The sequence below is a fragment of the Schistocerca serialis genome, chromosome 4 (genome assembly GCF_023864345.2).
Source record: "Schistocerca serialis cubense isolate TAMUIC-IGC-003099 chromosome 4, iqSchSeri2.2, whole genome shotgun sequence".
Taxonomy (NCBI): Eukaryota; Metazoa; Arthropoda; class Insecta; order Orthoptera; family Acrididae; genus Schistocerca; species Schistocerca serialis.
The window spans coordinates 908,011,813-908,035,896 of NC_064641.1; positions in this window are offsets into that span (position 1 = coordinate 908,011,813).

A 24,084-nucleotide genomic window follows, 5' to 3' on the forward strand; every position below is an offset into this window, starting at 1 on the left:
AATGAAAAGGATTGTTGCTACTCGCCATATAGCGGAGATGCTGAGTCGCAGAAAGGCAGAGCAAAAAGATTGTCGGAAAGTTAGCTTGTGGCCAACAAGGCCTTTGTCAAAAGCAGGAAACGTACACATACGGACACACTCACGCAAACGCATGACCACAGTCTCCGGCAGCTGTCGCCAGACTTTTCATTATAAAGTGCTAATATCACATCTTCAGTTTCTTTGCTTACGAGTCTTCATGCGCAATGTAAAGGAAGATCGGGTTTAACGTCCCGTCGACATCGAGGTCATTAGAGACGGAGCATAAGCTCAGATTGTATCAAGAGTGGGGAAAAAAATCGGCCGTGCCCTTCCAAGGGAATCATCCCGGTATTTGCCTGGAGCGGTTTAGGAGAATCACGGAAAATCTAAACCTGGATGGCAGGCCGCGAGTTTGAATCGTCGTCTTCCTGAATGCGAGTCCAGTGTGCTAACCACTGCGCCACCTCTTTCGGTGTATGCGCCTCGTAGTCGCCTATACTACGTTGGCGGATCTCTGAACAGTATTTCAGAGTCATTGTTCGCGTTTGCAGTGTTTGCATCGGGGCTTCACGTCATATAGTAAACAATCTTACTCCCATTCGTCGTTGTGTGTTCATGTGAGACAGTCCCCGTAACATAATTACCTAGGCGCATTGTTCGTGTGCAAAACCGTGCATCATATGGGGTGTCGTGAAAACACCATGGTGATCAGAGCACGTGGTTATTTTGAGGCTAGGCGTGAGCGGTTCCGCATCACGGCCAGGGGAGGGAACTGAATGGTATTAGTGAAAGTACAGTGAAGCGGACTTCGAGAGAATGTAGAGAAACGTCGTGTCTGGTATTACCAAAGAAGGTTATGGCAGGCGACAGAAGTTTGCGTGCGACGAAGGAGTCATAAGAAGGATAATCCACCACTTCTACGCGGAAAATCAGTTCCCAACAATAGCAGCCAGGTAGGAAAAGTTGAAGACTGATGTGGAAGACTTTCCTGATACGAATTAAACAACCCTTTGCCGTACTATTCGGAAACTGGTCTTGAGATACAAAAATTTCAGCAAAGAACCTGTACTCAAAGAAAATAACCGAGTAGCAGAAAAAAAGAGACACGTTCTTGCGGAAAAAAAGACATTTGCGAAACATTGTATGGACTATTTAATACACTGAAGAAACTTTGCGTGGTGCAAATCATTACAGAGATTTTAGATGGCAGCAATAAAGAATGCCTTATGCATCGGAGGAGGAAGTGTTCAAGAATATAATGGCTGAAAAGAAGGAATTGAAACATCACCCAGTTCTGGAAAAGGGAATATAATGCCTCACTCTGGAAATGAAGATGGTTTCGTGCAAAATGTTGGCTTATGACCTATTGAGCAAAAAGGAGGGGCAGATTATTATCATTCTAAGGTGAATGCCAGGGACTAGAAACGTTTTTGAAAAATTACCAAACAGATCGATTGTCTTGAATCGGGCTTCGTGCAGCACGATGAAAAAATCAGTATCTCAATCCATCTATGAAATGGAGAAAGGAATTTGCTACTTCATGAATGAAAAGGAATAATGTAGAGCTTCCATCTAATGTTACTTTATATGTGGATTTTACCAGAGCTGGAACACGCGCGACAGCACTTCAGGTTACAAGAATACCTTTCGGAAAGTGTTTTGCGCTCAGCGGACTGGGAAATTAAACTTCTGTGGTTGTCTGTGCTGCAGTGCGAATTCAACGCCTTTGAAATTACTTGAGAATTTATCAAGAACAAGGTGGCAAATGAGAACGAGAGTTTTAAGATAAATGATTTATCGTTGAGTTGCACTGCTCTGGAAAATCTTCCCTAAAGAGTCATGAGGAATGCAGTGAGTCATGTACACAAACATGGAAACAGTTCTGCTCAAAGAACCGACTGCCTTGACATAGCAAAAGAACCGTTGCTGATCCAAGAAGACGACTGCATTAACAGCAGCGAGATCTTCGGCACCAGCGAAAGCAATTAAGGTAAGTTTCGTTTCATTCACAGTTCTTTTCTACAAAATTTATTCTAGACAACCGATTCTTCAGTTAGTTACTGTTAAAATCTACATTATGTCTCACTATTCATAGCCGGCCGGAGTGGCCGTGCGGTTCTAGACGCTACAGTCTGGAGCGGCGTGACCGCTACGGTCGCAGGTTCGAATCCTGCCTCGGGCATGGATGTGTGTGATGTCCTTAGTTAGGTTTAAGTAGTTCTAAGTTCTAGGGGACTGATGACCACAGCAGTTAAGTCCCATAGTGCTCAGAGCCATTTGAACCATCACTATTCATTTACTGAGAGATGCATGTAAACTGAAGAGCCATAGAAACTGGTACACCTGCCTAATATGGTGTAGGGCCCCCGTGAGCACGCAGAAACGCCGCAAAAGGACGTGGCATGGACTCGACTAGTGTCTGAAGTGGTGCTGGAGGGAACTGACATCATGAATTCTGCAGGGCTCTCCATAAATCCGTAACGGTACGAGGAGGTGGAGATGTCTTGTGAACAGCACATTGCAAGGCATCCCAAAGCACTCCGTCTTCAGGCCACGAGTGGCCTACCGGGACCATCCGACCGTCGTGTCATCCTCAAGGGAGGATGCGGATGGGAGGGGCGTGTGGTCAGCACACTGCTCTCTCGGTCGTTATGATGGTATTCGTGACCGAAGCCGCTACTATTCGGTCGAGTAGTTCCTCAATTGGCATCACGAGGCTGAGTGCACCCCGAAAAACGGCAACAGCGCATGGCGGCCTGGATGGTCACCCATATAAGTGCCGACCACGTCCGACAGCGCTTAACTTCGGTGATCTCACGGGAACCGGTGTTTCCACTGCGGCAAGGGCGTTGCCAAAGGCATGTGTGATATACTAACAATGTTCATATCTACGGAGCTTGGTGGCCAGCGGAAGTGCTTGAACTCAGAAGAGTGTTCCTGGAGCCACTCTGTGGCATTTCTGGACGTGTGGGGTGTCGCATTGTCCTACACCATTACAGAGCCTCCACCAGCTTAAACAGTCCCCTGCTGACATGCGGGGTCCATGGATTCATGATGCTGTCTACATACCCGTACACGTCGATACAATTTGATACGAGACTCGTCCGACCAGGCAATATGTTTCCTGTCATCAACAGTGCAAAGCGTAAAGCCTTGAGTCGTGCAGTCATCAAGGGCCCGAAAGGCCATATGGATGATGTTTCGCTGAATGGTTCGCACGCTAACACTTGATGAACGCCCAGCATTGAAATCTGCAGCAATTTGCGGAAGGGGTGCACTTCTGTCACGTTGAACGGTTCTCTTCAGTCATCGTTGGTCCCGTTCTTGTAGGATCTTTTTCCGGCCACAGCGACGTCGGAGATTTTATGTTTTCGGTATTCCTGATATTCATGGTACACTCCTCAAATGGTCTTAGTGGAAAATCCCCACTTCGTTGCTGCCTCGGAGATGCTGTGTCCCATCGCTCGTGCGCCGACTATTACACCAATTTGAAACTCACTTAAATCTTGATAACCTACCATTGCAGCAGCAGTAACCGATCTAACAACAGCACCAGACACTTTTTGTTTTATATAGGCTTTGCCGACTGCAGCGCCGTATTCTGCCGATTTGTGTACTGTATCTCTGCATTTGAAAAGGCATGCCTATACCAGTTTCTTTGGCGCTTCATTGTTTATCCAGTGTTCAGTTGCAATGTCCCATATTATTGACCTCTCTTCGCGACAACAACTTAAAGCGGAAATGCTGTATTGGAAAAATGTTCAAATACACTCCTGGAAATTGAAATAAGAACACCGTGAATTCATTGTCCCAGGAAGGGGAAACTTTATTGACACATTCCTGGGGTCAGATACATCACATGATCACACTGACAGAACCACAGGCACATAGACACAGGCAACAGAGCATGCACAATGTCGCCACTAGTACAGTGTATATCCACCTTTCGCAGCAATGCAGGCTGCTATTCTCCCATGGAGACGATCGTAGAGATGCTGGATGTAGTCCTGTGGAACGGCTTGCCATGCCATTTCCACCTGGCGCCTCAGTTGGACCAGCGTTCGTGCTGGACGTGCAGACCGCGTGAGACGACGCTTCATCCAGTCCCAAATATGCTCAATGGGGGACAGATCCGGAGATCTTGCTGGCCAGGGTAGTTGACTTACACCTTCTAGAGCACGTTGGTTGGCACGGGATACATGCGGACGTGCATTGTCCTGTTGGAACAGCAAGTTCCCTTGCCGGCCTAGGGATGGTAGAACGATGGGTTCGATGACGGTTTGGATGTACCGTGCACTATTCAGTGTCCCCTCGACGATCACCAGTGGTGTACGGCCAGTGTAGGAGATCGCTCCCCACACCATGATGCCGGGTGTTGGCCCTGTGTGCCTCGGTCGTATGCAGTCCTGATTGTGGCGCTCACCTGCACGGCGCCAAACACGCATACGACCATCATTGGCACCAAGGCAGAAGCGACTCTCATCGCTGAAGACGACACGTCTCCATTCGTCCCTCCATTCACGCCTGTCGCGACACCACTGGAGGTGGGCTGCACGATGTTGGGGCGTGAGCGGAAGACGGCCTAACGGTGTGCGGGACCGTAGCCCAGCTTCATGGAGACGGTTGCGAATGGTCCTCGCCGATACCCCAGGAGCAACAGTGTCCCTAATTTGCTGGGAAGTGGCGGTGCGGTCCCCTACGGCACTGCGTAGGATCCTACGGTCTTGGCGTGCATCCGTGCGTCACTGCGGTCCGGTCCCAGGTCGACGGGCACGTGCACCTTCCGCCGACCACTGGCGACAACATCGATGTACTGTGGAGACCTCACGCCCCACGTGTTGAGCAATTCGGCGGTACGTCCACCCGGCCTCCCGCATGCCCACTATACGCCCTCGCTCAAAGTCCGTCAACTGCACATACGGTTCACGTCCACGCTGTCGCGGCATGCTACCAATGTTCAAGACTGCGATGGAGCTCCGTATGCCACGGCAAACTGGCTGACACTGACGGCGGCGGTGCACAAATGCTGCGCAGCTAGCGCCATTCGACGGCCAACACCGCGGTTCCTGGTATGTCCGCTGTGCCGTGCGTGTGATCATTGCTTGTACAGCCCTCTCGCAGTGTCCGGAGCAAGTATGGTGGGTCTGACACATCGGTGTCAATGTGTTCTTTTTTCCATTTCCAGGAGTGTATGTGTGAATTCCTAAGGGACCAAACTGCTCAGGTCGTCGGTTCCTAGACTTACACACTGCTTAATCCAACCTATGCTAAGAACAACACACACACCAATGCCCGAGGGAGGACTCGAACCTCCGGCGGGAGGGACCGCGCAGTCCGTGAAACGGCGCCTGTGACCGCGCTGCCACCTCGCTCGGCGGCGTATTGGAAAGTGACTACGAAGTTGCCATTCCTCGCTGAGGAGTAGGGGCTTACCGCCCATTGCAGCAGACTTAACTGACAAACATGGGTTATTCGTCAGTATAAAGACACACGATAAAACCAATAAAAGTGCAGGCTTTACACACGCGCTTTCTCCGCCGCAATAGCTACAAAGTGAAGTTCAGTCGCAGCGTCTTGCGTTTGACATTATGACAATGAAACGACTATTAAGAAAATAATGAAAATCCGCCTGCAAATAGGACAAGACTGTATCTTAAAGCTGTAAGAAGGAAATTTTATTCCTAATTACGGTCAGATTTCAGTGAGTCCTCAAGGCTGACACTCGACAAACAATTCTTGAGAAAGCACGTTTTCTCTTAAATATTAGCCCGTACGACGCTCCGTTTCCAACTAAAATGTAGTATTCATACCTTAAATAGAAGCAGACATTTCCACGGTTCCGGCAAGCTACAAGCCATCGATTTTCGTTATGCGATCATAGGTCGATCATTATGGAATGGATGAGACAACAGTGGCGCAAAGGTTAGCTCTGACGCTTCCAAATGCTGTTGTCAGAGATAGTTGCACTTTGAAGTTCTGCTTCGAGGCATCTACTACAACGAAATCTAACATCATCACCGATAATCATTTTGCGCTCGAAGCGCTTTTCCTGTCCACTTTTGCTTCCTAATATGTTCTAAGGAACCACAATATCTTACTACACATCATCGCAGAATGTTTGCCAGAGTCAGATGAAATCGTCAGAAAACCCTTGTTTGATGCTGAACACTAACAGTCAAAAGTCGAAGAATATGTGAATAAGTGTTTATTTCTGAACAAGCAACACTCTAGAGATATAAGGATATAAGGAGCGGAAATGCTGAAAGGATAACACATGTCCATTCACATTTCCATAAATCTAAGTCTAATGACATCAGTGTTTATCTCTCTCTCTCTCTCTCTCTCTCTCTCTCTCTCTCTCTCGGTCCCCCTCTCTCTCTCTCTCTCTCTCTCTCTCTCTCTCTCGGTCCCCCCTCTCTCTCTCTCTCTCTCTCTCTCTCTCTGTGTGTGTGTGTGTGTGTGTGTGTGTGTGTGTGTGTGTATGTGTATCAGGGAATGTGAGAGGAATCTTATTTTTTCAAACGCGTTATTTACATTATGTATGCCACTCGTGGAGAGGGAAAGTTTTCATTGCGTTTTACAGTTTATACATAAATTTTATGTTTCCCGCTTCCAGTTAGTTTTAGCACAGTTCTGTACTGCCCTGTTCAATATGTTCCTTTACAACTCATAATGAGCTCCCAACATTCTCTATGTAACTTTCTATGTAATGCTTTTTTCATATTGAATGTAAATCACTAATTCAAATTGTCAAAGGGCGGGATAGTGGGCCCCGCGTTCTTCTCCCCGTCAACAGATGACAGTACTTTTGCTTCCTCCCTTCGTGTACGCCCTACGCTCATTGGTGATACACCGCGTCCTGTACTCGCCCACTAAGGCGCTCGGGGTCAAAGAGCAGAGTGTAAGTGTCCTGAAGTTCATTGCGAACTTTTTTAGCCCGGCAGTTGTCCTTAATATTGTCTGGTGTCATTTTGCCATTGACTTAGGTTTTGACAGCACCTACCCCGACCGCTCGTTTCTGAAATGTTACATGGAACTTCTGTTTTGCTATTTTATGTGCACTACTGCTTGAAAAAACTATTATTAGCTCCGGTCTTTAGTTTCAGCATAACACCTGACGATGGGCATATAAGAGCCCGAAACCAGTCGTGTTTTAAATAAAAAGAACCCTACAACTTAAGCGGTATTTTCAACCTCTGATTTAATGATCAATTGAGGATGTTCCTTCGGTCGAATTGCTTGTAAATTACTGAAATTTTTTTCTACTTTTCCCCTCAAAACTCTAGAGAAGACTAGGTTGATGTTATGCGAGATTTTGAACCGAGGTGGAATTTTCCGCTCTTTTTTCTGGAGCTTTGCACGGCTAACGTGTGCTCTTGCAGCAACTGTACAATAGTAGAAGCAGCTACCTCAATTAAAAGCACGGTTTCAATGTTCTTTTAATTGCTGCCGTCACACTAAAGTATTTATGAATCATAGTAGCTCGTTAAGGCACTATACAGGTTTCAGCCTAGGAACAACTCCAGATCTCTCCTCTTCTTGAACATGTATTCGCCGGGAGAACGAGCGATGGCTTTTTCTTTTGTTTGTTTTTGTGTTTGTTGTTCCCAGGTAGTAATGGTTTGTGAGGTACTGTAGAGAGTCATTTCTTTACACCCTGTCTTTATAATCTGTGGAGTTACCCAACGGTAAGCCAGTAAATGAATGATAATACTCATGAAATATCATCCCTCGTTAGACCAGTGGGTTGTAGCGCTAATCCAAAGGCAGATTTGAGTGTGTGCGAATAACTATCGCTATCAAATGTACAGTTCGGCATTAGAAGTGTTTTAACAACTTAAAAAGATGCATTCTCTTTTCTCTGTGATGTACTAGATGGATTAAATAAAAGATTTCAAACGCTAGGCATTTTTTTTATTTAATTAAGGCATTTGATTGTGTTGACCACAAAATATTGCTCCAGAAGTTAGACCATTATGGAATAGGGAGAGTAGCTCATAATTGGTTCACCTCTTACTTTAACAACAAACAGCAAAAGGTCAGTATTCAAAGTGTCAAGTACAGCTGTGATGTGGGGTCTGAGTGGGGCGTAGTCAAATACGGGCTACCCCAGGGATGAGTGTTGGGGCCACTCATGTCCCTTATTTATATAAATGCTCAAATGTGTGTGAATTTCTAAGGGACGAAGCCACTGAGGTCATCGGTTCCTAGACTTACACACTATTTGAACTGACTTATGCCCGCATCTCGTGGTCGTGCGGTAGCGTTCTCGCTTCCCACGCTCGGGTTCCCGGGTTCGATTCCCGGCGGGGTCAGGGATTTTCTCTGCCTCGTGATGGCTGGGTGTTGTGTGCTGTCCTTAGGTTAGTTAGGTTTAAGTAGTTCTAAGTCCTAGGGGACTGATGACCGTAGATGTTAAGTCCCATAGTGCTCAGAGCCATTTGAACCATTTTGAACTGACTTATGCTAAGAACAACACACACAGACACCCAGAGGGGCTATCTGTATAAATGATATGCCCTCTAGTATTACAGTAATTGTAAAATTCTATTCGCTGATGAGACCAGCTTGGTAATAAAGGATATTGTGTCCAACATTGGCTCTGTTTCAAATAGTGCAGGCACGACATAAGTTCATGGCTTGTACAAAATAAACTAACGCTAAATCAGACTAAGACTTAGTTTTTACAGTTTTTGACACACAATTCAACAAAACCCGACGTTTTAATTTCACAGAATGGGCATATGATTAGTGAAGCTGAACAGTTCAAATTTCTACGTGTTCACATAAGTAGTAATTTTGTGTTAGCAGAAGAGCCAACACCGTGTTACTAGTGGAGGCCGAAATGCACGCGTTTTAGCTCACGCAGGCTGGCGTAAGGAGGGAAGAACTATACTGACGTGAGGTCTGGAACATGTCAAAGAATGAGAATTCAGAAAGCGGACATAATTAGTTTGATAACTTTAATCCATTAATGATGAACCTCGCTCTTGACGGTACATGAGTCACAATACATTCTTGAAGATAGTACTTATAGTAACTGAATATGGCGCCTTGCTAGGTCGTAGCAAATGACGTAGCTCAAGGCTATGCTAAACTGTCGTCTCTGCAAATGAGAGTGTTTGTAGACAGTGAACCATCGCTAGCAAAGTCGGCTGTACAACTAGACGAGTGCTAGGGAGTCTCTCTAGACTAGACCTGCCGTGTGGCGGTGCTCGGTCTGCAATCACTGATAGTGGCGACACGCGGGTCCGACGTGTACTAACGGACCGCGGCCGATTTAAAGGTTACCACCTGGCAAGTGTGGTGTCTGGCGGTGACACCACAAGTAAACTGTCGTAGAAAGCCCACGTTCAGAATCTTGTTCAAAGACTTAATGCTACCATTTTTACTATTCGAACGGTATCTGAGGCAAGTGATCGTTCGACGCGAAAATTAGTCTACTTTGCTTATTTTCATTTGCTTATGTCATACAGTATTCTGTTTCAGGGTATCTCTTCCCATTCTCAAAGGATATTTTTGGCTCAGAAACGGGTGGTTCGGGCAATAAGTGGTGTAACTTAACAAATCTCTTGTCGACCCCTCTTCACTAATTTGGGTATTCTGACATTGGCCTCTCTCGCTCTCTTTCTCTCTCTCTCTCTCTCTCTCTCTCTCTCTCTCTCTCTCTCTCTCTCTCTCTCTCTATATATATATATATATATATATATATATATATATATATATATATATATATATATATTCCATACTGTTGTTTCTTGTTAAAAATACCAGCTTATTCTCAAGAACTAACAGCTTTCACTCAGTGAATACTCGACAGGAATCCAATCTTAATTTGGATCGCGCTTCCTTTACTTGTGCAGAAAGGTGTGCAGTATACTGCTGCATCCATTTTGAATAATCTACCAGAAGAATTCAAAAATCTTAACAGTAATTCACCCTCTTTCAATTCGAAACTGATGAGTTTCCTCGTGGGTCATTCCTTCTATTCTGTAGAGGAGTTCATTGAAAAATTATGCTGTTTCCTATGTTATATTGTTGACTGCATTTACTTAAACTTATAGCTTGACTTTTTTGGATTCAAAAACATTTCATTTTATCTGTTATTATTTTTTATTGTAGTTTCATGTACTGACACATTCCATGACCTTGGAGATTTGCTTCTCAGTTTGGTCCTACGGAACTAGACGTGTGAATAAAAATAAAACTAACTGAATCTTTGAACGGTGAGGAAGCAAAACAGAGCACGAAGCGGACAGAGCCGCGGTCAGGACCACAGCTGCTACCAGTACAGACGCTTGGCACCGGTGTGCGCACTTCCTCGCCTCTTCGGTCAACAGCCACTGGTGAGCACTTTTTTTTATAACTCTATTAAATTCTATACTTCTTCCCGATTAGTTTGATATACAGGGTGTTCACAAACTCCCGTTATAAACTTGGAGGACTTGCAGAGGGGAATAAGTACATAATATTTTGAGCCTCAACCAATGTCCAGAAACGTACCATTTCCGTGTTAGAGCGGTTCGAAAACATGTTTGCTAGGTACGTATGCAACTGTCTTGTCATGGTGGAGGGTGCTTACGTCGAATCGGCTGATGTCATTTATCGTCTGTATTGCCTCTCTGACTTGGCTCGAGGCTCCTTCACGCCTCTGTAAGAGTTAGAGCAACGTGGTTGGAAACACGTTTGCAGGCTACACCGACATGATCCCTCCGAATGACGAAGCTCGCCGTAATGGAGGAGCTGCTCGTCGCCTTTATCAAGATCGTTCTCCACAACGTCCGACTCCTTCGTATGCTCTTTTCGCCACGATTGCGCAACGACTTCGAGAAAGGGTAGCTTCACCGTCAGCAAGCGTGACTGCTGTGCTCCAAGCAGACGCCGCGCACACGAATTGTAAGAGGCTGTACTGCATCACGTTGAAGAGAACCCGCCAATGAGTACACAAGCGATTTCTTTGGCTATTACTGAGTGGAACCGTAAAACAAATGATGTACTGGGTCACGCCTAATCAATTACTTGTGGAAAGGGTCGTGTTAGCAGCATGTTTTCCAGTGGCTGTACCACAGAAACGGTACATTTCTGGACATGGGTTCCAATTCAAAATATTATCTAGTCACTCCCCTCTACAACTCCAAGAAGTTCGTAACGGGAATTTCAGAACATCCTGTATACTTCAATAGCTTCAGGATAAAAAATGACAGCTATACAGGGTGTTACAAAAAGGTACGGCCAAACTTTCAGGAAACATTCCTCACGCACAAAGAAAGAAAATATGTTATGTGTACATGTGTCCGGAAACGCTTACTTTCCATGTTAGAGCTTGTTTTATTACTTCTCTTCAAATCACATTCATTATGGAATGGAAACACACAGCAACAGAACGTACCAGCGCCTCATCCGTAAAGAGAACATTTGCACTGAAACGAGGATTGACACACTGTTGGATTAACCATTCGCAGAAGTGTACCCGTGGTGGCCAATCAGCTGCTGACAATGCCTGCACACGCTGTACATGGTACGGGAACAACTGGTTCTCCCGTAGCACTCTCCATACAGTGACGTAATCAACGTTACCTTGTACAGCAGCAACTTCTCTGACGCTGACATTAGGGTTAACGTCAACTGCACGAAGAATTGCCTCGTCCATTGCAGGTGTCCTCGTCGTTCTAGGTCTTCCCCATGTAATGTCTCTTGCAGCGGTCTCTCCGCGATATTTTCGGAAATTTTATAAATTATATAACTCAGTACATATCTCGAAATATCTCTTCTTATCTTACCGATTCCTAAACTTTAATAAACGATGATTATCAATGCAAAGTAGTTTCAAGCCCTATTATTCCTTGGAGCGTCCATTTACTCCATGGAATAGCTTCTCTGCTATATATGTTTTCTCTTATGAAAAGAATGAGGGAGATCTTGCCGATTAGCCGTGAAAGAAGGAGGATGTATATGTATGTATCGTTGAGCTAGTCGCCATCTTGATGAGATTCTGTATGAGAAGGAATTTAATATATGAACTAAACTAAAGTAAGTGTGTTCGCGTATTATTTAACTGATTATTATTGACAGTGTCTGCTTACTACGCTGTGTTGCACGGGATCAGTGGGGAACGTCTGATTTACACTGGACGAACCTGCCGTTTTGTATGCTCAAGATATCCAGTTTATTACTATAAATAGGCTAACACGGTCTTACCAGCAGCTCTCCGGTCTTCCCCATGTGATCACCGAAAGTTAATAATTATTACAAATGTTTTCAGGAGATCGACTGACAATTTTCGTCGCACCGAGACTTCGAAATAGCTTCACTGCCTTATGGAATTTAAGTTAAGCTCAATTTAATCAGGATAGAACAGTATTGAACTGTGTGAATGTGATAAGCCTGGCCGGCCGAAGTGGCCGTGCGGTTAAAGGCCCTGCAGTCTGGAACCGCAAGACCGCTACGGTCGCAGGTTCGAATCCTGCCTCGGGCATGGATGTTTGTGATGTCCTTAGGTTAGTTAGGTTTAACTAGTTCTAAGTTCTAGGGGACTAATGACCTCCGCAGTTGAGTCCCATAGTGCTCAGAGCCATTTGAACCATTTTTTTTGTGATAAGCCTGCTTTGTGAATGAAAATTCCCTTAATATACGCATGTTTTTACTATTCTGATCAGTGAAGCTAGATCAGGCCGGTGTGAGAGAGGTTTTTTAAATTTTAGATCCCACAAAAAATATTAAAACCAGTCACGAGTCATAGGCTGGAATGTTCCGTGCTCCCTAAGACGCCGATCAATTGCTTCGAACGTCTTCCTTTCGGGACACCTTCGTTCTGGAAATCTGTCTCGATACAAACGTACCGTGCCACGGCTATTGCCGCGTGCTAATCCATACATCAAATGAGCATCTACCAACGCCGCATTTGTAAACATTGCACTGACTGCAAAACCACGTTCGTGATGAACACTAACCTGTTGATGCTACATACTGATGTGCTTGATGCTAGTACTGTAGAGCAATGAGTCGCATGTCAACACAGGCACTGAAGTCAACATTACCTTCCTTCAACTGGGCCAACTGGCGGTGAATCGAGGAAGTACAGTACATACTGACGAAACTAAAATTAGCTATAACATGGAAATTAAGCGTTTCCGGATACATGTCCACATAACATCTTTTCTTTATTTGTGTGTGAGGAATGTTTCCTGAATGTTTGGCCGTACCTTTTTGTAACACCCTGTATAGTGAGTTTTAGAGTTAGTGTCACGTACGCTACGCGGCCTGTTCATTTCAAATGTTGAATACCATTAGTATTTCGTAAAACAACGGAAAAATTTCTTGCTTCTAAAGATTCTGCTTGGGACATATTTTCTCTGCTGGTAACACTACTGCAATCCACCGTCTGCAAATCATCACCTTTGCTTCCGCTTTTTTTTTTAATTGTCTTACGTTGATAGGTGTCATGTGTAATTTTGGTGTCTCAATCGATTGTGAGCGAGCAGTGATGTTGTAAAGCGATATCGCAGAAGTTAGGTTATTATCTTTGGTGTGCGCGAAGGCGCAGTGTTCAGATAATATTACGCTGTGTTGGAATGAGGGAGCAATTGTAATGTTATGTTTCAAATGTAAAGTCTCAATTTATCAATGTGTTTAACGAACATGATTATATTAAGATTGTAACCGAAACTGATTTGTGAAGGAGGAAGTTTAATGGAACTAAGTGTGTACCAGAAGCTTAATGTCAGAGGGAACAATTACAATGATGTTACTTTTTTGTCACTGTTGCTGCGACATCGGACTATCTTGGTTATTGTACTGAGGGTTGCTGGATTTGAAAGATATTAAAGTATATTATCTGGATGTTAAGACGCTCATTAAATTTAAAATCAGCAATGAGCACTTTTTCACAGTATTACAAAAAAGGTTAGTGTTGTTTGTGCACATATTTCATTTTTCACTTACCTTTCTCTTACAATTTTTAATTGATTATGGTTTTCTTTCCAGAGTATACTTCGATTTGCAACTGACAGAGAACTCACTGCACCTCAGAAATGTCTCTGTGTAGATGCAGTAATTTGCAGCTTTACTACAGCGGTGCGCAAGACAGAGGAGTACTGCAACGCGTTATCCAGATCAGCGCAGAATAGAGGCAAGGACTAAATATTTTGATTTTTTTTATTTATTCGATCAGGGCCAACTTATGTCATTAATAGACAGTTTTTGTGATCAGTTTTCCAAAAAGAATTATCGTAGGTTTTGTGTCAAAGTTCATTATTCAGGCAATTTATAGTGTTCAAAATTCTTGCAGTCAGATTGATAACTTTTACAGTATAAAATGCTTCCCTTTTCATTACACGAATTAATTTTTACAGTACAGCTTTGCCTTCACGTAACGACAATACTAGTTTTATTATGACAATTCATTTATTATTACAGGTCAGATCTTAGAATCAGAAACAGTACGTCAGTCTTATTTTTGTTATTTAAAGAGAACTTTCACCATGTTTGTTATTTAAAGCGAACTTTCAACATCCTACTCAACTGCCTAAACGCTACAGATTTGAAGAAAGAGAACTTGTCAGTTAAGATGACATTTGTAAAAACTTTATTTACGGTTACCATCATCTGGTCTCAGAACAGGCTAATACATGTGGTCAATCTGCGCCATAAATGTACCCCATATCTTAATTAGCTGGATAGTTGACATTGGCATACTAACGTTGAAGCCAGTATATACAATATGTTCAAAGTTAAAACCAGGATCTACAAAATGTTTCGCCACGCGCAGCTGTCCCATATCAAAGATGACCGAATACATAATTGACGAAAGAGCGCCGCTGAACCGTTGGTTGGCCTTTCTTTAACCTGTCTTCTAAGATAAGTTATGGGGTCAGTATTGCCTCGAGTGTTTCTTCACTTCTCAGGAACCCCAACTGAACTTCCGAACTTCTGATACTACCAGTTTCTCCGTTCTTCTATAAATAATTCGTATCAGTTTTGTGTTGTATTGTGTACCCTGCCCCTGTGTCAAAACACTCACAAACCTCTGCTTCTTTCAACTTACAGAGATCCTTTCTGCTGGAGACGTTCATTTACTCGGTTGCTACACACCTCATGAGTGAAATAAACATAGCTACCACAATTCACCCTCAGACAACTTTGTTCTCGCAGCTTCTTAAACTAACAAACAAAACGAATGCTTTGCATGAAACATCGACGAGTACTAAATGCTCAAAGAATAAACCTCCGTGGATGTCTTCTTAATATCCACGGGGGTAATGGGTGTAGACGGCAAGAAGACGCATGAATTGCACGGTCTCGGAAGATGAGGGTGCCGTTGAATTTCTTGTTTGATATACTTTCACCTAACGATAAAAATCTCCTCTTCATGCGTAACAAACGTTTCGATAACTTGGTCAGGGCTACATTGATTGTGACTCGAATCTGATTTCTTGCCGCACTTCTGCCTCGGACAGCACGGATTCCTCAAAGGTGATGAGGTGAGCTTCGCGATTGGATCCGCCCCTGCTAGAAATGTATCCGAATTACCGTCCGTTCTCACGATTTCCATTGCAAGAATCCACGCAAATCGTTTAGCTGTAATGTAACGATCAAGGCTGTAACAGATCCACTGCTTAATCCTCTAAGCACTTAAGACTAAATTAGAGATCTGTATTCGCCGTAGCTGTTGTAATCGCAGTACTGTGTGCTATGAAGTTATATGGTTAACCGCTACAGTTGACTGAGATCACGACTTCTTTACCAGCTATTCACTACTGAAACCAGAGTGGACGAGCAAGTACAGCAGTCGACGGGGTTAATCGGAATCCGGTTGACGAACTCGTCGTAGAAAATCATCAGATAACACAGACACAGCTCTCAGGTCAGTATGGCGCATCACGAGAGCGTGCAGAACACATCATTGCAGAGGTGCTGTACAGAAAACTGTGAGCGCGGCGGGTGGGTCGGATGCTCGCTGCTGACGTGAAACAGAAGAGACTGGACACCTGGAAACAATGTCTCTTGCGTCTTCAGCCTGAGGGTGATGGCATCCGTTGTGACTAGACGAAACTACTTTCGTCCAGCCGTAACTATGGGTTCTTCGATTGCTCTGAGAGAAGGCTCATCAGACTAGAACACATGAAATATTACTTCATTTATTACGTAAATGAATAACGGATATACTTATCTTTGACATACTTCTTTGACACAATAGTACTGGATAATTTACAACTGTCATATGAAGTGCTTATTACAATAGTGGCACAACTCCACTTTTGTTCATTCTGAGATACAGTGTCCTAAAGTTAAATGAGCGCTGAAAAATCTGCAGTTGAGATACCAGAAATATTCAAGCATATGACTTCTTGCTAGAGATGAACCTTTCTTTCTGTTTGTTTGGACCATTAATGTCAGAGGCATTATAGACAGAAAAGTGGAGGTAATGGACTTGTACCACTATTGAAATAAGCCCTTCATGTATTAACTTTTGTTCTTTGGGGCCCACGGTGCAAAATATGTCTTTTAATGACTTGATTGTTACGAATATCAGCCAGATACACTGCTCTTTAAATGGTTTTTATTTTATAAATCATTCACGATGAGCCCATTTCGGCATATTGCCATAATCAGGTGCGATGGTCTTAGTATAATGGTCTGTAACTATGATCAGAAAAGTTATAATAAATCGTTAGGTGTTTTTGCCTTACATGTAATATTATTGCTGGCATGTCCTGCCTTTTTTTAGAATTATTAGTTTCTCTTTAGATGTACACTGGAGATGTATATCTGATTTTAGTTGCTTTTTAGGTACGCTATTTTTCTCTTGACAGCTTGGATGACAGTGGATCAGCGATATTACATGTTTACATAGTTACAATTATAAATAAGTGATGTGTCGAAATTCTGTTATTATTTATTATTTTTATAGGTTTCGTTCTAATTACGTTTATGTCTGGAATTTGTTTTAGTTTTATTTGAGATTAGTATTTTATATTCTCATGTTTTCGTAATAATTTTCTCGATGTTTATGATTTATGTTGGTGTTATTTGATCCCCTTCATGTTGTTATCACTGTTACTATGGATACGTGTTATTTAGCGTCTCTCATTTATTACTTTACCCGTTTTCTTGATTTATAAAGGAAATAAAGTTTTCTGTCTAATTTTGGGCTTTGGGCCGGTTTCTTTGTTCAGTAAATTTATAGGGTTGCTGTATGCATGTGAATATATCTCTGCTCCCTCAAGGATGTTCATTAGTGCTCCCTTCTAAGTAATATGAAGGATTTCTAGCGCTTCGTTTGTAGGTTTTACGTCATGTTTTTTTGTTTCTAGATGTTGAAAAAATGTGAATGGGTTGTTTTCACTTTTTCTGGTGTGCTCTTTATATCTAATTTTGAAGTTTCTACCGGTTTGTCCTACGTAGAATTTGTGGCATGTGTTATATGAAATTTTGTAAATGCGGAGGTTGTTGTGTATGGGAATTTTCGAGTTGCCTTTTTGGATTTCGTGTTTGATGGTGTGTGTGTTTTGATACACAAAGGCGATGTCAGTTTTACTGAATTTTTCTTTGAGGTGTTTCCTAGATAGGTTGTGGTGACGTATGTTGTTTTCTTCTTTTTAGTCGTGTGTATGCTTAGTGTTATTTCTTTATGTATATTGTGCCCTTCTGGTTGTGTTTTATTGTAGCATAATTGTGGCGTCATATTCATTTTGTTGAGCTATATATTCAAATATTTTTATTTTCCTCTGAACTGCTTAGTCTTATAGCGCCAAATTTATTAATCTGTTAAGCATTTGTGGAAGAATGCGAGTTTTTGGGCTGTCAGATGACATGAGTGTGCATCGATAATACAATCTGTTGTGTTAGGCTTTCTGTAAACTTTGAAGCAACGTTTATTGTTAGTACTCTTAATAGTTTGGTCGAGAAAGTTAATCGTTTTGTTAGATTAGCAAATGTTCACTTGATACACTAGTTAACAAACTCGTCTCGTGAGTTGTAACAGTACGTCTAAGGCTGTAACTACTCATTGGTCCTACACTATGATGTCGATTGCTGCAGCTGAGGTCTGCAACTGGGGCAGAGCACTTCAGTTCTGGGGTCTAAATTGATCTCCATCTCCGGTGTGAGGGCGCTGCTGTACTGAGAGGGGGGGGGGGGGGGAGGGTTGCAGGAGCGCCACCCATATGTCACTGCAGACTGCAGTGTGTCATCACTTTGCAGACTTTGGTGTGGCACCGCGATTTCTGCATGACACACCACATTCCACATTCCCCACATTCGCCCCCCCCCCCCCCCCCAATCCAAACCTCTGCCCCATCGTCATATAGGGTGGATACATGAGACGACAGTGGCAAGGAGGGGGAGGGGGAGGACAGATAATTAGTCAGGGAGGGGATCTGTGGCTGATGGCACCTCTCTACCTGCACTTTCGTATCCATCGCATGGGCATCTAGGAACATCAGCGAAAAAACCAGATGCGGGAAACATGGCTGCATCAGGAGACATAAATGCTGTGGTTCCGCTGAACAGCGAGGGGATCTTCCGAAGCGGCCTGATGACATCCAAGAGGGCTTAAGGTCCACCGACACGCGCTCGGGCAGCTGGGTGGTAGGCGGCGCCGGTGGCGTCAGCAGAGCGGCGGTGGGGACGGCGGCGGCGGCGGCGGCGGGGGCGCGTCGATCTCCGTGGGCGCCACTGACGAAGCTACCGGCCGCGACTCACAGAGGGGCGGCTGCGATTGTACACGACCACAAACATCTTGCGGCAGAATCACTGACGTACTCGTATATGTGGCGTAGGTGGTTTTGGTGGCGCCACAGTAGCCCAGCAGAGCCGCAGATAACGTATGAAGAGCATCGAATTGCTTTGGGAATGACCCCACGCTGTTGCTTGCGAAAGCCTTTGCAGAAGACTTCATCCTGCAGCGAAAACTTTGTCCGACCTGGTGGAATATTCTGTTTCCGTGGCGGCTGCAAGAGATGTAACAGGGTACTGTGCCTATAACTGTGTAACAATTCTGCCGGCGACTTCCTGCCGTGTGGCAAGGTTTGGTGAGGGGACAGAAAAACTTTTATTGTCTGGCCCCATGTTTATCCACGTGTCTTTTCGACGTCTGAACGAATCGTTGTGCTCCATCGTTACACTGTGGCTGAAAAGGTGCACTGGTCACATTGTCTGCGCCGTTGGTGGAATAAGAGAGTTGCACATCGGCTGACGCAAATTGTGGACCAACGTACGAGAAAAAGACCTCAGAAGACCTTCAAGACAAAAGATAGAAGACAAAGTCGATACCGTACTTGTAATAGTTATGGATGTCATGGGGACAACGAAAGGAAACTTACTTTAAGCAACGGTCAGTAACAACTCTCTTGCGTTTCAGAATGGACCCACGAAATCAATATAAATGCATAGCCATGGTCAGGATGGGTGAGGCCACTAAAAAAAGCGTTGCTGCGGAGCTGACTGATTTTCCTCATAAACTTTGCATGAAGCGGTCATTTCCTCAGTCTGAGTGTCCATGCCCCGTACAATGACAGTGGACGAGCTGCTTCGTGCGAACTATTACGCAATGACCTTGGCGCAATAAAGACAGAACATCCCGCGCATCGTCGTTCTCTGTGTCTAAGAGCAGAACATCCGATTGCCTAGAAAATGCGTGACTACGCGGAAAATTATATCGCGCCACTGAGTGCGGAATTTCTTTCAAAGTTCATGGCCACCCATGGCGCTTGTATCGCACAACTACCTGAAGATCTGTGTCGAAGCAGTTGCTGTGGCAACATACTGAAATTGAAAATTTTGAAGATTGAAATTACAATTAAATCCAGGCCGTTAGCTGCTTACATGCGTTGGTAAATTTCAACGGAGACAGTTGTAAATGTGCGCCCCGAACGGGACTTAAACCCGGAATCTCTGGCTTACATAACAGACGCTCTATCCGTCTGAGCTATCGAGGACACAGAGGCTAGTGCGACTGCAGGGACTTATCCCCGGCACGCTCCCCGTGGGACCCACATTTCCAACTTACTCTCCACACACCACATTTGTAGTGCCCCTTGCCCACTATCCTCATTACTCGGGGCAGTCAATCTACCGATTCTGTAAGAGATCGGGCAATGTGAGTGCATTCGCACTGAAGAAGATCACTGGCCGGTAAGCCTTATCTATATGAAGATGATATCTGTTCTTTAGGACATATCGTAACCTAAATCCGAATATCTGTAGTAACGTTTACGTGTTGAACAAAGTGAGTGCACGCTGTAGTTTCTAACTAATTTACGTTTTTTTCATGTATAAATAATTACAAAATATTACAGTAAAACATAGCAATTTTTGCGCCGTCCAAGGTGTGAGAGGTTTGGCAGGATTGAACAAGGCTGTCAAAGGCCAATGATCTATCAGCAACCGAGCGAGGTGGCGCAGTGGTTAGCACACTGGACTCGCATTCGGGAGGACGACGGTTCAATCCCGCCTCCGGCCATCCTGATTTAGGTTTTCCGTGATTTCCCTAAACCGTTTCAGGCAAATGCCGGGATGGTTCCTTTGAAAGGGCACGGCCGATTTCCTTCCCAATCCTTCCCTAACCCGAGCTTGCGCTCCGTCTCTAATGACCTCGTTGTCGACGGGACGTTAAACACTAACCACCACCACCACCATCTATCAGCAAATAGAACTGTAGTTGCACTGCACTTTTTAAAGAGTTTTCGAGGTAAACCGATAGGAGTGTTAGCTGGACCAATTTTATGGGAGAGCACCATCCGACCCCATAAGTAAGTGCATCCACAGATAACACGACAGGCTTAGCTCGATCATAGTGAATCAAACATCTACGACTTAACAATGTCTCTTGCAATTACTGAAAAGTATTCTGGCATTGTTTTGACCACCACACGAAAGGAACATTTTTCCGGCGCAGACGGTTAAGCGAAACAACAATTTATACAGCATTATAAATAAACTAGATACAGTAGACGAGCTTCACCGTGACTGATGGGAGCTTCTTAGTTCGTACGAGAAGGGACTTTCGGTGTTAACTGTGGTGTCACCGCCAGACACCACACTTGCTAGGACCGAGCGAGGTGGCGTAGTGGTTAGACACTGGACTCGCATTCGGGAGGACGACAGTTCAATCCCGCGCCCGGCCATCCTGATTTAGGTTTTCCGTGATTTCCCTAAATCACTCCAGGCAAATGCCGGGATGGTTCCTCTGAAAGGGCACGGCCGACTTCCTTCTCCATCCTTCCCTAATCCGATGAGATCGATGACCACGCTGTCTGGTCTCCTTCCCCAAAACAACCAACCAACCAACACTTGCTAGGTGGTAGCCTTTAAATAGGCCGCGGTCAGTTAGTATACGTCGGACCAGCGTGTCGCCACTATCAGTGATTGCAGACCGAGCGCCGCCACACGGCAGGTCTAGTCTAGAGAGACTCCCTAGCACTCGCCCCAGTTGGACAGACGACTTTGCTAGCGATGGTTCACTGTCTACAAACGCTCTCATTTGCCGAGACGACAGTTTAGCATAGCCTTCAGCTACGTCATTTGGTACGACCTAGCAAGGCGCCATATTCACTTACTATTCTTGTGGTGTGCGTACAGTAAGTCCTTCAGTACACACACCATCAGATTATTTGACTTGTCGCTCTAACGAAGTAACATAAGTAACTTAGAAGTAGCAATACTCGAATAGTGAACCAACTTAAATCACTTAATAAAAGCAAGTCTTCCGGTCCACTCTGTATATCAATTAGATTTGTTTCAGAGTATGTTGATGCAATAGCTCCACACTTAAAAATCGTATACATTCGCTCGCTTGGCGCGAGATCAGTATACAAAGACTGGAAAGTTCCACATGTCACACCAATATTCAAGAAAGGTAGCAGGACTAATCCTCTAAATTACAGGGCCATATCATTAACGTCGATATGCAGCAGGATTTTGTAACACATATTGTGTTCGAACATTATGAATTACCTCGAAGACAAAGGTCTACTGACATACAGTCAACAGGGATTCAGAAAACATCTATCTTGTGAAACACATCTTGCTCGTTACTCACACACAGTGGTGAGTGCTATTGACAAGGGATTCCAAATTGATTCTGTATTTCTAGATTTCCAGAAGACTTTTGACACAAGCGGTTTGTAGTGAAATTACATGCTTATGGAATATCGTCTCAGTTATGTGACTGGATTCGTGGTTCCCTGTCAGAGAGGTCACAGTTCGCAGTAACCGACGAAAAACCATCGAGTAAAACAGAAGTGATTCCTGGCGTTGCCCGCGGTAGTGTTATATGCCCTCTGCTGTTCCTAATCTAAATAAAGTCGCCAATTCAATAGGAAATTTAACTCTGTATAACCTAAGTGTATTTTGGTACACATTCTTTCAATAAGTGATTGGTGTTGTTTCTCACGTGTTGCATAATTGCTTTGTTTTAAAGGTATCGCGCACTGTGAAGAGTTTGTAGGTAGAATTCAAGCATACTGGAGCCACTTCCATTCAGCTATGGATGTCGGTAACTGGGTTTCGTTTCCTGCTATGCCTTTACTACCTTTATGTTGGGCAGTTACCTTCGGTGAACACAGCACGCCGTCTAACACTAAGGGTGTCACTGCCACGGACTCCCGGTGCGTGTGGAAACTAAGATCGACGTCAACTTTATGGCTGGAAATGCTGGAGAGGTAAACGATGCGGCTAACTGGTTTATTCTCTTCACTCTTCTCTCTTGTTTTGATGTGACTACCATGACTGGCTCTGCCGTGCTAAATTATTGCAATGGTTTTGCTACATAATGCCTGAAACGTGAACTGTTTAAATTTTGATTCTTTTGCTGGAGGATAGCTTCTGTATGTGTATTCTTCCGAGAGGTATACAAATGGCCACTAGGTAGATGGCTATACAGAACACTTCACCCTTAACTCTGCGACCAGTAGAACCATAGATACAACCAACTGAAAAATAGCATATTCGCTCACGTCTTTTTCGAACAAATTGGTACCGTGCATGACTTTATTATTCACCTTGATTGTACTTTATTTTTCTTTTTAATCCAAGGTGTTGAACGTGCTGTTCGAGATCCAGCTCTATGTAGCCAATTTTCGGACAAGTTGGTAGTGGAACAATGGGGGATCACAATTGATATAAAATGGTAGGGCTTACCAGTTCCAGCATTCGCATTACAACCAAGGAAAACGTCTAAAAATTCTTGATCGGAACCGGTGGATTCGAACCATGTTTCTGGGGGCATCGTCCTTCGTGGAGAAGTTGTCCCTGCGAATAGACAGATGTTGTGTATGTATAAAGTGTATATAAACTGAGATGACAATAAAGTGTCCTTTTGCACAGCGTGGTATGGACTCAACAAGTCGTTGGCAGTCCCCCGCAGAGATACTAAGTCTTGCGTGGCTATAGCCGTTCATAGGTGCGGAAGTGCTGCCGGCGCGGGATTCTGTGCACGAACTGACCTCTCGATTACGTCCTATAAATGTTTGATGCGAATCATGTTGGGCGATCTGGGTGGCCAAATCACTCGCTCGAATTGTCCAGAATGTTCTTCAAACCACTGACGAACAACTGGGGCCTGCTGACATGGCACATCGTCATCCGTAAAAATTCCATCGTTGTTTGGGAGCATGAAGACGTCTCCAACTAGCCGAACATAACGATTTGCAGTCAGTGACAGGTTCGGTTACACCAGAGGAACCAGTCCATTCCACGTAAACACAGTCGACACCATTACGGAACCACCGCGATCTTGCAGAGTGGATTGTTGACAACTTGGGTCCATGGCTTCATGTGGTCTGTGCCAGACTCCAGTCCTACCATTAGAACTTACCAGATGAAATCGGGACTCATCTAACCAGGCGGCGGTTTTCCACCAGGCTAGGGTCTAACCCAGGGCCGGCCAGATATTCCGCACGCGTGCGGTGCTCTTGCACATGTGCAACTTCCGGGTCACAGCGTGCACGCCGCAGCCGTCAGCGTTCATGTAGTGCATGTTTCTACGCACAGATGTCGCTCTTCTGCTACGCAAAGTGCGTTATCGACACCTCGTATGTATATCACAACCTGGGCTGTATCTGT